The sequence below is a fragment of the Hemitrygon akajei genome, chromosome 5 (genome assembly GCF_048418815.1).
Source record: "Hemitrygon akajei chromosome 5, sHemAka1.3, whole genome shotgun sequence".
Lineage (NCBI taxonomy): Eukaryota > Metazoa > Chordata > Chondrichthyes > Myliobatiformes > Dasyatidae > Hemitrygon > Hemitrygon akajei.
The window spans coordinates 186,178,467-186,196,383 of NC_133128.1; the positions used below are offsets into that span (position 1 = coordinate 186,178,467).

Here is a 17,917-nt window from a genome sequence, read left to right on the forward strand (position 1 = left end):
AGTACACACCACTATTCCATCGTGGTTGATTTATTATCCCTTTCAACCCCATTCTCCTGCCTTCTCCCCTTGACACCTTACTAATCAAGAACCTATCAACCTCCGCTTTAAATATACCCAATGACTTAGCCTCCACAGCTGCCTGTGGCAATGAATTCCACAGATCCATCCATGATGCTCTGGCTCAAGAAATTCCTCCTCATATCCGTGTCACAGTGATGTCCCTCTACTCTGAGGCTGTGCCCTCTGGTTCTAGACTCTTCCACTATAGGACACACCCTCTCCACATCCACTCTATCTAGACCTTTCAAACTTCAATAGGTTTGAATGAGATCCCTCATCGTTCTTCTAAACTCCAGTGAGTACAGGCCCATAGCCATCAAACGCTCCTCATACATTAACCTTTTTATTCCCTGGGTCATTCTCATGAACGTCCTCTGGACCCTCTCCAGTGCCTGCACATCCTTTCTTAGACAAAGAGCTCAAAACGCCTCACCATATTCCAAGTGCAGTTGACCAACACTTTATGCACATCCTGACACTTTACTCCATCTGCCACTTCTTGGGCCGTTCTCCACTACCTGTCCTTCTACCTTTGTATCGTAGTACTGTACTCAAAAGATTGGTACTAATGCCTCCACCATCGCTTCAGCTACCTCTTTCAGAACGCTGGGGTTGTAGTCCATCAGGTAGGCCCAGACCTTTCAGCTTCCTAAGCACATTCTACTTAGTAATAGTGACCACAGTCACTTCTGCCCTCGACACTCTTGGATATCTGGCATCTTAAGACTACTATCTTAAAAGTACAGCAAGGGTTAAAGGGGTAATGTCTCAGCAAGATCTAGAAAAACTCACCCATGCATTTATTTTTAGTCGGCTTGACTACTGTAATGACGTTTTCGCAGGTCTCTGTAAAAAATCTGTCAGACAGCTGCAGCTCATTCGGAATGCTGCTGTTGGTCTTGGTCCTCACTAAGACCAAGAAAGTAGAACTCATCACTCCCGTTCTCAGATCACTCCACTGGCTTCCTGTCCATCGGAGGATTGACTTTAAACTATTACTACTGGTTTATAAAGCACTCCAATACATCTCCGATCTCCTGCTGCATTATGAACCTTCCCGAGCTCTCAGGTCATCTGGGGTGGGTCTACTATCGTCCCCAGGGTCAAACTTAAACATGGCGAAACAGCTTTTAGTTACTAGGCTCCACATATCTGGAATAACCTTCCACAGGATCTGAAATCTGCCCCAATTTTAAGCTCTTTTAAAATCGAGGCTTAAAACTTTTCTTTTCACTGTAGCTTTTAATTAGAATCTCCTGCAGTGCAACTTATATTGTTTTATTTTTATGTGTGATTTTATTCTTTATATTGTCTGAAATTTTATATTTGACTTTTATATCTTATTTTTGTAAAGCACTTGGAACTGCCTTGTGTTTGAATAGCGTTATACAAATAAACTTGCCTTGCCTTACTGCTGGTGTCTTCCTCAATGAAAATTTATGCAAAACACTTATTCAGTTTATCTGCTGATTCAGTGTTTGGCATTGCTACCTTCTCAGCAGTCCAATACCCACTCTTGCCTCCTTTTTACTTTTTATACAGTACATATGTAAACATTTTTAGTATCCTGTTGTATATTATTGGCTAACTTTAACTTTTCATTTCTTCTTCTCTCTCATTATTTTTTAGTTGTTTTCTATTAGCACTTAAAAGCTTCCCAATCCTCTAACGCCAGTAATTTAGCTATATCATACGTCCTCTTTTTTGCTTTTCTGCCTTGACTTCTCTTTTCAGCCATAGTTACCTCATTCTCTCATTATAATACTTCTTCGTTGGGATGAATCTATCCTGCAGCTTCCAAATTGCTCCCAGATACTCCAGCCATCATTGTTCCGTCATCATCCCTGCTAATGTCCCCATCCAATCAATTTTGGCCACCTCCTCTCTCATGCCTAATTCCCTTTAATCCAGTGTAATACGGATACATCTGATTTTAGCTTCTCTCTCTCTTACACTGCACAGTGAATTCTATCATATTATGATCACTGTCTCCTAATGGTTCCTTTACCTTAATCTCCCTAATCAAACCTGGTTCAATACACACCACCCAATCCAGAATTGCCTTTTCCCCAGTGGGCTCAACCACAAGTTGCTCTAAAAAGCCATCTCGAAAGCATTCTACAAATTGTGTCTCTTGGGATCCAACACCCAACCTGATTGTTCTTGTCTACCTGCATATTGAAATCCCCCATGAGCATTGTAACAATGTCCTTTTTACATGCCTTTTCTATCTCCTGTTGTAATTCTTATCCCACATTCTGGCTACTATTTGGAGACCTGTATCCAACTCCCATCAGGGTCTTTTTACCTTGCCGTTCCTTAGCTCTATCCACAAGGATTCTACATCTTTCAACCCTATGTCAAGTCAAGTCACTTTTTATTGTCATTTTAACCATAACTGCTGGTACAGTACACAGTAAAAACGAAACAATGTTCCTCCAGGACATGAAACAACACAAAACTACATTGGACTTCAGACCTACACGGGTCTACATAATGTGCACAAAAACAGTGCAAGACAGTACAATAATTAATAAACAAGTCAATAGGTACAGTAAAGGGCAAATTACAATATAATAATAAATGATGTAAATGTAAACAACGCTTTAGCAGGAATTGAGAAAGAAATTCCCTTCTTTCTAAGGACTTGGTTTAATTTTTTTATCCAACAGAGCCCTCTCTGCCCATCTGTCTGTTCTTCTGATAAAATATGTATCCTTGGATGTTAATCTCCCAACTGTGATCTTCTGTCAGCCATGACGCAGTGTCGTGCCCACCAATTTCTAACTGCACGAAAAGATCATCTATTTTATTCTGCTTGCTGCAAGCATTCAAGGTTTAAGGTTCAAATTTCAAGGTGCATTTATTATCGAAGTACGTATGCTGCATACAACTCTGAGATTCGTCCTCTCCAGGCAGCCACACAACAAAGAAAACCATGGAAGCCGTTCAAAAGAAAAACATCAACTCCCTCCCCCAATCACAAAAAATAAACTGCGGGAATGGCAAGAACATCAAAACCCCCTCCCCAGCATAAATCACACAATGACACCAAGAGCATTAAACCTCCCCCACGCGCAAAAAAAATTCCACAAATGGAAGCAAGAACACCAAACACCCCCCCCCCACAGAGCACAAAAAAACCAAATTGCTCAAATGACAACAAGAACATCAAACCTCCCAAAGCACAAAAAAATGTAAACAGCAACAAGAAAGAATGGCAAACACAGGATATAAAAGAGAATTGAAACGGTCCAAGTGAACTACAGTCCAATCCATATAACACTTTCCAAATCTAACACCTTTAGGCCTTCATTTCTCATCTGACTAATGAACATTTGTTAAATTTTCAGCACTTGTAAGATAAAGTAGCAATTAGCAATCGTGCTGAAATAAAGAGTTTCATTTTCCACAACACTAAAATTTTGTATTTTCCGTTTTATTTTGTCTCTGTACGGAGCCCATGCCATAACTAAATAAATGTCATGATGTTCTTGGTTACGAGCCACATCACAAGGCAAACTATGCATTTCCTCTTTAACTGATAGTTCAAGTTTTTGGAATTCACAGTGCTGTTATGTTCTTCCTTCTCTCACTCTGGAGGGAGCTGTCTGGCACAGCATTGCCTCTCTTCAGCAGATGCCAATTCACAAGCAGATGCTGGCAACCCCAAGTGTTCGGTAGCCCTGGTGATTAAACCCACTGCCATCTGGTTTGAACATAGATGCACAATCATCTGCAGGGTCAGGTTTTACTCACAAAATATAGTTTGACTTGCTGCTGTCCATGCTCCAAATTATTCTTAAATCCTTTACATTTCTACTAATAGATTATTAAAAGTGCCAAAAACAACAGGCTATAATTATACAAAGCAACACACACAAATTGCTGGAGGAACTCAGCAGGCATCTTCAGATTTTGATCTTCAGATGCTGGAGGAAACCAACTCAGTTACAGGAAGAATGTACAAGCTCCTTACAGACTGGCAGAATTGAACCCCATGAGGTGATGTGCTAACCACCTGTCTGAGAACCTCACGGATTATCAGAAACATTCACTGTTTCATAGTACATGCACCTCTGTGTCTAGACAGTCACACGCAAAGATGTTCAGTCCTCGGTGTAGCCGTTACATTAAAACAACTAAACCTGCTCAGAGACTAAGCACGGGGGTGGGGAGGGGTTTGACACTATATAATGCACTCTCCTTTTGATCCTTGATTGAGAATCCAGCAAAGACAAACCATTCTGCAACGATAAAAGTCACAGAACTAAATAAACTGTCTAAGCATATTCAAAAGTAATTAAGTGTTAGCAGATTTAAACATTCTAAGCCAGGTACTGTATTCTTAAATACATTTAAACGATAAGTGAAGTGGTAGACAAAATATATAATTTCCCCCAACTTACTCCCTGCACCAACCAGACTAAAAAGTGAACGAAAGGCAAAGCATAAGTACTTAACTGTACTCCTCATTTCTACCATGCTTCCTCAGCCATGACACAAACTACCCATAATAAACATGCAGCACAAAATAGAAAACAGGCACAAAACAGGAACACGTCTCCCACCCTCAGGCAATCCGCTGAGAGTCAGCTTCCCAGTGAAGGAAAGCATCCAGTGACCCACTCGCAAGTACACGGGTTTTCAGGGCAGGTGACAAAAGAGTTTGGGTAATCTCCAGGTAATGGACAATCCGAGCCACTAAATCATTATGACTGACATCATAAATCATCATCTTCTACACTGGCACCATAATGGCTGAAGAGGCTGGATTAGAGGGGCAGACGTGGGGAGACACCAGCCACCAGCAGGCTTCACTTGAGCCAGAAGGATTCCCTAGAGGACCTAAGCACACTGCATTTGAGGATGCAAATGATTGTCCTGTATACAGAAAGGCTGATGCAGATGCAGGTTAAAAAATGCACTTGGTATGTTAGTCATTACTCAGCCTGTCTGACAGAGTGCAAGAGATGTCAAGGAGCAGAGGGGAGTTCATCGCTAAACTCTCAGAGGAATGAGTGTGAAGTCTGGAGCACATAATTTCCAGTCTGGAAGTGTCAGCCAGCACTGAAACTCCACTGGGACACTAGCAGTTGGAAAAGGTTTCTATTTCCTTTAAGCAATAGGCAGAGTCATACAAAACTTTGTCTTCAAGGAGCAGTGCCTTAGCAAGGCAGTGTCCATCATTAAGGACCCCCACCACCCAGGACGTGCCCTCTTCCCACCGTTATCATTGAGGAGGAGGCACAGAAGCCTGAAGACACACACTCAGTGATTCAGGAACAGCTTCTTCCCCTCTGCCGTCAGATTTCTAAATGGACATTGAACCCATGAACACGACCTCAATATTTTATTTCTGTTTTTATTTTGCGCTACTTATTTTTAACTTAACTATTTAATAGACATAGTTATTGTAATTCAGTATTTTTCTTTCTCTATATTTATCATGTATTTCATTGTCCTGCTGCTGTAAAGTTAATGAATTTCATGACATGCCTGTGATGTTAAACCGGATTCTGATTCTCATTGGAGTTTCAGACCATTTCAGTTAGGGTTGGAAGCTTTCTGCTGAATCAGTGATCGTCATATCACCCCAATCAGTTATTCTCTCTCTCTGTATGGATGTCCAATAAGTTTTCCAGATCTGGAAAGCATATCCTAATTTCAGCTAATGCTCAAAACATGTGGCTCATGGCAAATGCCAAGCATCTGATATTACTGCAGGTTGAATTACACAAACCACACAATTGTCACAGAGGGTCAATGATTTTGAAACTCACAGGGGAGAAAAATACTGATTTTAAACAAGTGCTGCATTTAAGACCAGAATCAAAATCAGAATCAGATTTAAAATCACAGGCATATGTCATGAAATTTGTTGACTTTGTGGCAACAGTAAAATCCAATACACAATAATAGAAAAACAACTATGAATTATAGTAATTATAATTATATATATATATAAAATAGTTAAATAAGTAAAGCAAGTTAGAAATAAAAAAGTAGTGGTGTAGTGTTCATTCAAAAAACAGATGGCAAAGGGGAAGAAGCAGTTCCGGAATCTTCAAGCTCCTGTATCTCCTTCCTAATGGTAACAATGAGAACGAGGGATGAGCTGGGTAATGGGGGTCCTTAATGACGGATGACACCTTTTTGAGGCATCATTCCTTGAAGATGTCCTAGATACTATGGAGGGTAGTGCCCATGATGGTAGACTGAGTTAATGACTCTATGCAGCTTACTTCAATCCTATGCAGTAGCTGCCCACCTCCAAACCAGATGATAGTGCAGCCAGTTAGAATGCTCTCCAAGGTAAATCTGTAGAAAATTACGCAATGTCATCCCATTTCTGAGCAACAGTTTCTTCAGGTTTTTTTATATTTAAACATTCAAATATAATTATTGCACATACAATATAAACTTGTAACCTAATACATTCCCTCCATGAAGTTTATGTTGTTGAAGACTTCCTTCAGCACTCTAATGGCTTCAGAGAGTATGGTCTTGTACAACAAACCTCATTCCTTTCATCACTATCTCAGAAATTAATATTATTTTCCTCCAAATGCTACAGAAAGACAAAAAGGAAAGGAAAAATCCTCCATAGCACAAAATTAAACCAAAAACTTTTTATGCATTATCACAGAAGTGGCAATAATTATCTTGGCAATGTGTTCTTGTTTTATTATTCGTATTATTCCACACACTCTATTGTCATGCCAGCATATTATAGTCTCCAGCCTTTTACCTTTCCTACATACCTGGCTTCACCCATCACCTTTTAACAATACTCCTTCCTCTCCACCCTCCACCTCTTTATTCTGGCGTCTTTACCCTTTCCAGTCCTGAAGAAGGGTCTTGGCCCAAAACGTCAACTGGTTTTTCATTTTCATAGGCATTTCCTGACCTGCTGAGTTCCTCCAGCATTTTGTGCGTGTTCATAAAAACTCTTTAAAATTCACACAGCCAAACAGAGCACACTTCACGCTCTGCTGTGTCTCGTCTAGAAAATGGCTCACTTTTAACATGCACTTGGTTCTTAAAACCTCCCAAGCCAATAGAAATGAATGAGTTATTGCAGAGAATGAGAATAATCTTTTTATCAAATGTAATTATTATAGAAAACACTATTTTAATTTTTTATACCATGCATAAATTATAACACTTTACCTCAGCATAACTACAAATGGATCCTCTACTTTCAACATTGAACACAGAACTGGATGTATTTTTTAGATTAACTCAAAGGATTGATTAAAGATATTAATTAAAAATTCCAACACTGAAAATATATTACTGTGAAATTTATTGGGGTTGGATAATTAAATTGACATTTTATTGTTAAACATTTGTCTTGAAAGGTGGTATTTTAAAATAAACCAATAATCAAAAGAATGTTAATTGTCATAGTGTGATCAACTCTGTAAGGTGCTTTTTAAATTGTTTTTGATATTCTTAATTATTATTCTTGCAATCTTCCATTCAATTAATCCTGTCACCCTCCAGTAACTTGCTTTCGGCAGATTCCCCATCGATTTTAATTTAATATTGGTGAATTATGAATACATTAGAAGACTATTTCTGATGTAAGAGTCAACCTATTACAAGGTTTGAAAGAGGGGAAATATTACTACTAAATCTTGGATTATCCCTTTCATTGTTATACATTGACAAATTTATGCAGGTAAATTCATTTTATTTCCTTTTCTGGTTTAAAAATAAATGCTTGGAAGCCTGCATCTAATCAAATAAAAAAAAATATTTTTTCCTAAACTGACATTGTGTCATCTATTGGTTGCTAGGCAACACAATGCAGTGCCGATACTATGAAGATGGTGTGCATTTTGTTGAAATTGTTAGTTCTGACACATCATTTATCATTTCAGCTTGGTAAGCAGTCTGAACAAGCAAACCATTTTACTGAATGGTCAGAAGTTTTAGCTTTTTATAACATAGCTGGTCTGATGCACATAGCAATGATTTTAATATTCTTCTGACATGCCTTGATGAAGGTCTCAAACACAAGAAAATCTGCAGATGCTGGAAATCCAGAGTAACACACACAAAATGCTGCAGAAACTCGGCAGGCCAGGCAGCGCCTATGGAAAAGAGTAAACAGTCAACATTTCATGCCGAGACTGTTCATCGATTTACTTAAGGGAAAACGAGAGGTTAGATCGGAGAGTTTGAATCTCCAGGACTCTGTAGTCATGGATATTACTACCGGTACTTGCAGCTACACAACAGCCAACACATCCTGAATGGAACAATTGATTAGTGGTTAGATGGTGATGTGATCGGACACAGCACCCTCTATGGGGCCAATCAAAGGTGTTATTGGTTTTTTTTAAATGTATTTTTTTCTACAATCGCAAGTCCCTGCTGGGAATTAAGAACTTAAAGTACTGCAGTTCTTCCCCCATCAGTGAGTTGCTCGTTGGTGGAGAAACTGAGGGAGTTGGACCTTGTGCAGATTGTATGGTTGCCTGTGTCAGAGAAGCGTCAGAGGAATTGATGCATGTAATGGGCGCGCAGACCAACAGCAAGGGATCACCTCAGTCACTTCTCTTGTGATTGCCAGACCCTGTTAGACTTGGTTAACATGGAATGCTGCAAGTCCAACTCACTGATTAATTGGTGGACGTCAGGGGAGCGGTGTGGCCTCTGTCACGGTGAGGACTAGGCCTCACGCTACGGAGTCACTGCTTGGAGCCTCCAGCAGAGAGGTGTCGGAAGTCTGTGCGCAACGCTGGCGAGCCAGGAGCAGAGTGGCTCAGTGCCCATGCTGGGGTCGGCGCTGCCCTCAGCTGTCTCCACAGAAAAGAAGCCAGACTGCAGACAGCTGCGACATCCATGGACTCAGGGCCTTGGACTGTAACTTTTTGTCTGCCAGTTTTTTTTAATGATATCTTAATTGTGCCTGCTATCTTTGCACATGCCTTGTGCTAGTACTGCGATTTGCACCCCGGCTCCGGAATAACACTGTTTCGCTCAGCTGTATTCATGAATGGTTGAACAACAATTGAACTTGAATTCGAGGAATCAAACCTAAACACACTGATGAAACAGCGCTGACTGCTATGCTATGCACAAGGCGTGCCTTTTCCGTGCACAGTTTAAATATCTCATTTTATTGTGGATTCTAGATACCAATGGGTGATATTTATCAACTCTGCCAGCACTTTGCCTCGCATATCCCCAAAGACCAGTCATCCAAAATCAATATACTGAAATATTTTTAAGGTGTATATTAGGAACTACAGATTTCATATATATACAATTCAAAAACAACCTGCTAGCATGGATCCATATTTAATGTTTTTATTGTTGCAAAGATCAAGAAAAGTTTTATAACTGAATATATAAAATCTACAACACATAGCATATTTCAGTTACTAAGAAATCATCTGGACAGGGATGGCAAGGTGCTCTTACTTTTATTGGTTTACATGTGCAAACAGTATGCTCCTCCATTATTAATGATTATTTAATCACACAGCAGATTTAAAACCTGAAGGTTTTAAAAAGTTTGAGAATGAAAATAACACAGAGTCAGAAGTGAGTGAAGAAATCTGAGCCTCATCGTCATCATAGCAGAAAGTGGAATTAATGGCATTAATAGAAGGAAATGTGTCTGAATCTCCACAGCATTTGGTGACCCTGTGATCTCTGCCTCAGAGGCCGATGTCACAACATTCTTCAGGAGGCTGAACCATTGCTAGGTGTCAGATCCCGACGGATTACCTGGTCGGCCACTGTAAAAGTGTGCCGACCTACTAGCTGCAGTGTTCAAGGATGCCGCCGTTCTCTGCCGTGGTCTGAGGCTCCCAGTGCACCAAAAGGGCAGCAATCATTCTGGCGCCCAAGAAGAGCAGGGTGAGCTGCTGCAATAACTATTAACCAGCAGCACTCACATCTACCGTAAGGAAGTGCTTTGGGAGGTTTGACATGACTAGAATTAATGCCTAAGCAACACAGGTCAGACCAGTGAATGTTCACAGTGGCATCTACCAGCCTCTCGCTCGCTGCTGCTGGAGGAAGTGTCCGAGCGTGGCAGTCTCTCACGCTGCATCTGCAGTAAGGTCCTTGCCTTCAGGTGCTCCATCTTCCCCTCGATGCTGTTGGCAAATGGTGCCAGAGTTCCTGGGCAAGGTTTACTCAATGCGGATTATAGGTTGGGCTCGAATTCAGATTTTAGGATGGGTTTTGGTTCCGCTTCTGGTGGTTACTTTTTCTGACTACTTTTGGGCAATTTTTTTAAATCAGGGTGGCCTGCAGATGATGAACTCTGAAATATGCCTTTTGATTTTGTGTTTTCGCTTGTTTTTTTTATTGTCGTCTGTGATTTTTTCTGAATGTGGCGGGGAGGGAGGGTTGATATTTGATATTCTTCTTTGAACGGGTTGGTTCCATGGTTCATTTTGTGCCTCTCTGTGGGGAAACTGAACATCAGGCTGTATACTGCATACATACTTTGATAATAAATGTACTTGGAATCTTTGAATCTATGGAAGTGAATAAACAGTCAATGTTTCAGGCCAAGACCCTTCTTCAGCACTATTTATTCATTTCCATAGATACTATCCAACCTGCTGAGTTCCTTCGGTATCTTGTGAGTGTTGCTTTGGATTTCCTACGTCTGCAGACTTTCTCATGTTTAGAATTAATTCCTGCCTGGACCCACCACAATTTGCTGATCATTACAACAGGTCTACAGTGGAAATAATCTCATTGGCTCATCACTCTGAGTTGGAGCACCTAGACAACAGCAAAACATGCATCAGGCTGTTTATCGATTCCAGCTCAACATTCAACACCGTCATCCCTCACTATTAATCACCAAGCTCCTATATCAGGCTCTGCGACTGGATCCTCAGCTTCGTCACCGGGAGACCACGGTCTGTACAGACCAACGTTAACATCTGCTCTTAATTGACAATCAACACTGGTGCACCTCAAGAATGCGTGCTTAGCCCGCTGCTCTACCCCCTCTAATTCCATGACACTGTGGCTAAGCATAGCTCAAACACTGTAAATCTGCAGGTGAGACCACTTTTGTTGGCAATGAGGCGGTGTGAGGCGTCATCAGAACCTCCAGAGAACACACCCCAGTCCTCACTCAGGGTCAGTGGTGGAAAGGGTGAGCAGCTTTAATTTCCAGGATGTCAACACTGGGGAGGATCTAACCAGGACCCAGCACATCCACGCAATCCCGAAGAAGATACACCAGCGGCTCTACTTTGTGAGGAGTTAGAGGAAGTTTGTTATGTCAACAAAGACTTGTGCTAATTTTTATATAAGTACAGTGCAGAGCATATCGACTGCTGTACTACAGCCTGGCATGCAGCTTTGAATAGAGGATCACAAGAGGCTGCAGAGGCTTATAGACTCAACTAACTCCATCATAGGCTCAACCATCCCCACCCATCGAGGACAAATTCAAGAGGCAATACCTCAAGAAGGCAGCATCCTTCATTAAGGACCCTCGCTCCAGGGCACGCCCATTTCTTATTACGACCATCAGGGAGGTAGTACAGGAACATGAAGACTCATACGCAAAGGAGATTCTCACCTTTGCCATCAGATTTCTGAATAAGTCCATGAATGCTACCTTATTACTCCTTTTCTTTGTCCCTTTTATTGATTCTGTAATTTATAGTAAATAAGGTTGAAGAGTAGAGGGACAATTTACAAGAATGTTGCCGGGTCTGGAGGACCTGAGTTATAAGGAAAGTTTCAATAGGTTACAGCTTTATTCCTTGGAATGCAGAAGACTGAGGGGATACTTGATAGAGGGTGGCAAAATTATGGGGAGTACAGAGAGGGTAAATACAAGCAGGCTTTTACCATTGTTGTTGGGTGGGATTACAACCAGAGGTCATGGGTTAAGGGTGAAAAGTGAAAAGTTTAAGGGGAACATGAGGGAAACTTCTTGACTCAGACGGTGGTGAGGGTGTGGAATAAGCTGCCAGCACAAGTAGTACATGCAAGCTCAATTTCAATGTTTAAGAGAATTTTGGATAGGTACATGGATGGTAGGGGTACGGAGGGCTATGGTCTGGCTGTAGGTCAATGGGAATAGGCAGCTTAAGTGGTTTGGCATGGACTGAATGGGCTGAAGGGCCTGTTTCTGTGCTGTACGTTTCTATGACCCTAATTTTATGTCTTTGCACTGTACTGCTGCAGCAAAACAACCAATTTCATGCCATACAAACTTGATTTTGACCCAATAACCTTAACAAAGATTTGATCATAGAACAAGCAAGAATAGAAATTAATATGCTAAAATAACTATAAATATAGGAGATAAGATAAATGGGAACAAAGAGGATCAAACTTGAGAATAAAGGATGAAATAAAGAGTCTAGAGAGAAAGGAACTTTGTTTGGAAAGGCAAGTAGTTGAAACAGATAGAGTGGAGCTAAGTAGTAGTAATGGTTACGTGGGGCATAACACTGGGAACAATATTAGAGGCACCTGTAACAAGGATAATACAATATTCACAGGGGACTTTAATCTTCATATCAATTGAGCAATCTATGTTAGCAACAATACTGTGGAAGATGAATTTATAGAATATATCTTTAATGTTTTTTTGGATCAATATTAAGAAACCAACAAGGGAATAGATGATTTTATTTATAATAATATAGTTTGAGAAAGGTTAATTAAGAATGGTAGTAAGTGGCCTTCAGGGAAGAGTGATCATACTACGGTAAAATAATTTATCATGATCAAAATTGACTCAGCTCAATCCAAAATAAGGGTTCTATACAGCATCTCTCTCTCTCTCTCTCTCTCTCTATATATATATATATACATACATACACACACACATACACACACATACACACAATCTCAATGTATTATCTTCATCTCTCTCACTCCATCCATGTATATATTATGTTTTGCAATGTACTGCAATAATTCACAATAATTGCCAGTGATAGTAATCCTGATTCTAAATCAAGGAAGCTGCAAAGGTCATGAAGCATAGCCTGATTGTGTAAAATGGGTAAATACGTTGAAAAGTGAGACAGTGAACAAACAGCTGACATTGAATAATTAATATATAGTTTACACAAATATTCATACCTCAGAAAAAATAGATAATCAAAAAATACAATGTACTTGTGGGTAATTATAAAGTTATAATAAAGCATAATAATTTTTGAAAGGCAAATCTGACTCCCCTTTGCATACTAAATCTATGCTCTACAAACCCAGCTGAAACCAGTGGGGTTTTGAATTCTGGACTTGGTCCAATCACTGAAAAGGCAGTTTCCCTGAAAGATGCTACAGAATCTCTAAGTCTAGAATTGCTCCCACCTCCCATCCTCCCCCAGCCCTATATCCCTTCCCTTTCCCACAACCCTCCCATTGGACTTCATGTTTCAACTTTTGAATGCCAGCAAATCAGAACCACCGACAGAAGTCAGCTCAATCCAGCCACGGTTTATAGAAAGTAGCTCTGTCACTAGGCAACCAGCCATTAAATTATCGCACAAAGGCAAATAGTGGGATGGTGAACGACTGACATCAAATAAAAGCATCATTGACAAACCTGTGCAATATACTACTGGTCAACACACACCCATTGAACATTAAGACAATGGTTATATTTATCACAAATTAAACCCCTGCTTTCAAACAGCAGGATAGTAGCTAGGAATTTATGCTTATACAGCTTTAATATTTTTGCAGAAGCAAATAGGATTATTTTACACCAAAATTTAATAATACCCAACTTTCATCCATTATTGTAAATGAATAAGATTGCATATTTCAAATTGGTGAAATCTGTCTAAAACCTCTGTTATTGCAATGGACAAATGCCAATATAAACTAAAGGAGGATTTAGTGCCAAACTGAACGCCACCTCCAAAACAAAATGCAGTCAGTATATTATTCCTCCTACCAGCTGTACATCCAGCCCTCTGCTTCATCCCTCCTGATCACTTGCATAATACTTACCATCTGTTCAAACCACTCTAATTGAAACCTTCCAAAATAATAAAACACTGTTCAGGCACACTAATGCAAACTGTGCCCACAAATAGCCCCTGGATTTTACACTCTGTGATGCATAGGCAAAAAAAATATTTTAAGAAGGAAAAAGTTATGAAAGAATTCCAGATGATTGGAGCATTTTAAACCACGGAATTTCACTTTGTCCACATTTCCATATGATCATAAGCTATAGGAGAAGAATTAGGCCATTTGGTCCATCGATCCTGCTCCACCATCCTCCTCCATCATCATGGCTGATCCATTTCCCTCACAGCCCCATTCTCCTGCCTCCTCCCCGTATCCTTTCATTCTCTGACTAATCAAGAATCTATCAACCTCTGATTTAAATATATCCAATGGCCCCCACAGCCACCTGTGGCAACAAATTCCACAGATTCGCCACTCTCTGCTAAAGAAATTCCGCCTCAGCTCTATTCTAAATGGACGGTCCTCTATTCTGAGGCTGTGTCCTCTAGCCTTAGACTTCCCTACTATAGGAAACATCCTTTCCACATCCACTCTATAGAGGTCTTTCAACATTCAATAGGTTTCAATGAAATCCCCCCTCATTCTTCTGAATTCTAGCGAGTACAGGCCCAGAGCCACCAAATACTCTTCATAAGACAAGCCTTTCAATCCTGGAATTATTTTCATGAACCCCCTTTGAAACCTTCTCAATTTAAACTAAAGCAATAAAATTTTTATCATTCTCATATCTGAAATGTGATGTCAAGTTATCCTGAACATAATTGGGAACTGAACTTAATTTATTACTTCCTCTGATACACCATGTCAGATATAAACACAAAAGATTCTGCTTTTGCTGGAAATCCAGAGCAACACACAAAAAATGCTGGAGGAACTCAGCAGGTCAGGCAGCATCTGTGGAAATGAATAAACAGTCAACATTTCAGGTCGAGACCCTTCTTCAGGACAAATTAGATATAAAACAGCTCTTTGAGACATCATGATGAAAGAACCAACAGGGAGACACAGAGAAGAGTCTCGGCCTGAAACATCAACCATTTACTCTTTTCCATAAATGCTGCCTGGCCTGCTGAATTTCTCCAGTGTTTTGTGTGTTGCACAGACTTTGTTCTATTCGGGTGTGCATCTTGGAAAGTTTGGCTGGGACGGAGCAGAGAAGCCTTATAGGGAGCCTCAGTGAGAGGCAGTTAAGGTGATGTGGGTCAGGAAAGAAGTGGCAATTTAACTGGAAATTGGATGAGGATTCTCAGGATGAGTGAAACCCAAAGCCAGACTTGACCACAACCTCAACACGAGGCAAAGACAGTCAAAACCAGCACTTGGAAGGAAAGGCAGGATTAAGGGGTGTTCCTGGGAAGTCAATTTGCAAGGAACTTCTTAAAAGTCATTGGAAAAACTGTTATCACATCTCACTCTTGGCCCCAAACCCCAACTTTTTATTCTTCTGTACGGACAGGATGCTGCCTGACCTGCTGAGTTCGTCCAGCATTTTGCTTGTGCCTTTAAGCAGTGGGGTTTGAACTGTGCAGATCTTTTCCAATCCTCAAAGCTATAATTAAGCTGACATAAACATGAAATAATTGTGCCTTCAGACTGTGAATCAAGCCCTGCATGTCTCACTCAGTGAAGGTGATGCCCAAGTTGAACAGTTGTCTCCAAATGGACTCCACACCAGGCATATTTTCCCTCTATATCCCTCCCCCTTCACTATCCAGAGGGAATGCTCTCTATGACTCCCAAGCCCACTCATCAGAGACCCTCACCACCGATCTCCCTCCTGTAGTTAACCCTGCAATCGTGCTAAGGGTTACATCTGCCCCTATATCTTCTCCCTCACCAACATTCAACATCCTAAATAGTTATTCCAGGAGAGGCAGGAATCATCTATTGCATCTGGTGCTCATGGTGCAGCCTCTTCTTCTTCCGTGAGATGCAACAGAGATCGGAGGACCACTTTATCAAACATTGTTGCTCCATCCGCTACAAAAGCCAAGATCTTTGAGTGGCCATCCATTTCAAATCAGCTTTCCATTCCCATACCAACGCATCTCCACTGCCACAACATGGCCAAACTCAGGTTGGGGCAGAAACAACTCATATTCTGTCTTAGTAGTCTCCAACCTGATGGCATGAACATTGATTTCTCTAACTTGTTTTCTTGCTCCCCCCTTATTTTACCTTAGTTAGGTGGCCCTCTCACCTCTTTTCTTATCTTTCCCCTCCCTCATGACCTGTCCATTACCTCCCTCTGGTTTCCCACCACCTTCTCTTAATTCCATCATCTACTATCAGATTCCTGCTTCTTCACCTGTTACCTCCCAGCTTCTCACATTAACCCACCTTCCCCTTCACCTGGACTTAGCTATCGCCTTCCAGCTGTGCTCCTCTTCCTCCCCCATCCCCCACGCATTTATTGTCTTCTGCGCCCTTCCTTTCCAGTGCTGATGTACAGTCTCAGCCCGAAACATCGACTGTTCATTTTCCTCCATGGCTGTTGCCTGGCCTGCTGAGTTCCTCCAGCGTTTCATGCCTTTTTCTATAATTTAAAAAGTTGGAATCTGTTAACACTAATTTCACCTGGACGTCACTAAAAATGAATAAAATAAATTAAGAGATGACTAAATATTTAGCTGTGTGCAAATTACAAATGGAGCATTTGGCTGCTGTCTAAGCATCATGGAGCTGTGTGTATTGATTTAGGATTCTGGAATGATGAGGTAAACGGCCCAACTTAGCTTCCGGTCTTGAGCCTCATAAACCTGTGCAATACTAGAGCCAACTGAAAGAAACATGTTCCAACGTTAAAACAATTGCAATCTTACCCAAGTAGACTGATTCTCCACATCAGCTTGAATCATGCTATAGTTACCAGACCTGGAGACAATGTACAACTAAGGTGCACTTGTAACATCATTAAAGACCCATCCCATCCTGGACATGTCTGTTCAATCTCCTGCCATCTGGTAGGAAATACAGAAAATTCTTAGCCAAAACAGTAAGACTGCAAAACAGCATCTTCCCAACGACTGTTGTGTAGCTACACCCCGGCTTGCCAATGGCCTTTGAATGTTATGGACTATCAGAGTCAGTTGTTGCATGTAAATATAGGAAAATATTATTTTCTAATTAAACCATACTGTAAGCATTGTAAATATCTGTTTTGCACCGACTGGAGTAGCATCGTAATCTCGTTCTCTTGAGTAATAACAGTAAAGATCTGTTCTATTCTATAGTATTATAACTTGATGAAATTGAGGATCTTACAGTTTATAAAGGTCTTCTTCCTGACGTTCATCCAGGTTGAACACACAAGTTCATACTGTAATTAACACTGTACCAGCAGCTCCCATACCGCAAATGAGCGACTGCCAGGTTTCGCTTTTGAAAAATTGTCTGGCAAAAAAAGCCAGCTAGGTCTGATGTTAGTATCACTACATAGCAACACAATAAACAAGGGGGCAGACTTCATTTCAAACATCAAAAATGCAAATGCTAAATTAATGTGCAAACAGCAAGCAGGATATACTGTCCGCTCATTGTTTATTGGTGACTCATCAGTTATGTCTCATCAGGTGTCAAGGTTCGAACGGGAACAAACAGATGAGAGAAAATGTTAGTTTGCAACACGGTGGTATGATCGGTGTCATTGTTTAAATCACACTAGAGCCCCATTAAGAACATAAAAACATAGAGAGGCAGAATTAGGCCATTTGGCCCATCAGGTCTGCTCCACCATTTCATCATGGCTAATCCATTGTCCTTTCAGCTTCAGTTTCCTACCTTCTCTCCACGTCCCTTCATGCACTGACTAATCAAGAATCTATCATCCTCTGCCTTATACATACCTAATGAT

General features: G+C 40.7%; 1 protein-coding gene across 12 annotated transcripts in view; it reads right to left on the minus strand.

Moving 5' to 3' along the window:
• Window positions 1-17,917, minus strand: part of csrnp3 (cysteine-serine-rich nuclear protein 3) — a 207,623-nt gene that overhangs the window by 112,010 nt on the left and 77,696 nt on the right. Inside the window, exon 1 of one of the 12 annotated variants that reach the window (XM_073047455.1) lies at window positions 17,329-17,352. The exons of the other annotated variants lie outside the window; for them this stretch is intronic. The gene's annotated coding sequence lies outside the window, so the exon portion shown is untranslated. Of the gene's footprint in view, window positions 1-17,328; window positions 17,353-17,917 lie in introns of those variants that run through there. 12 annotated transcript variants of the gene reach the window in all.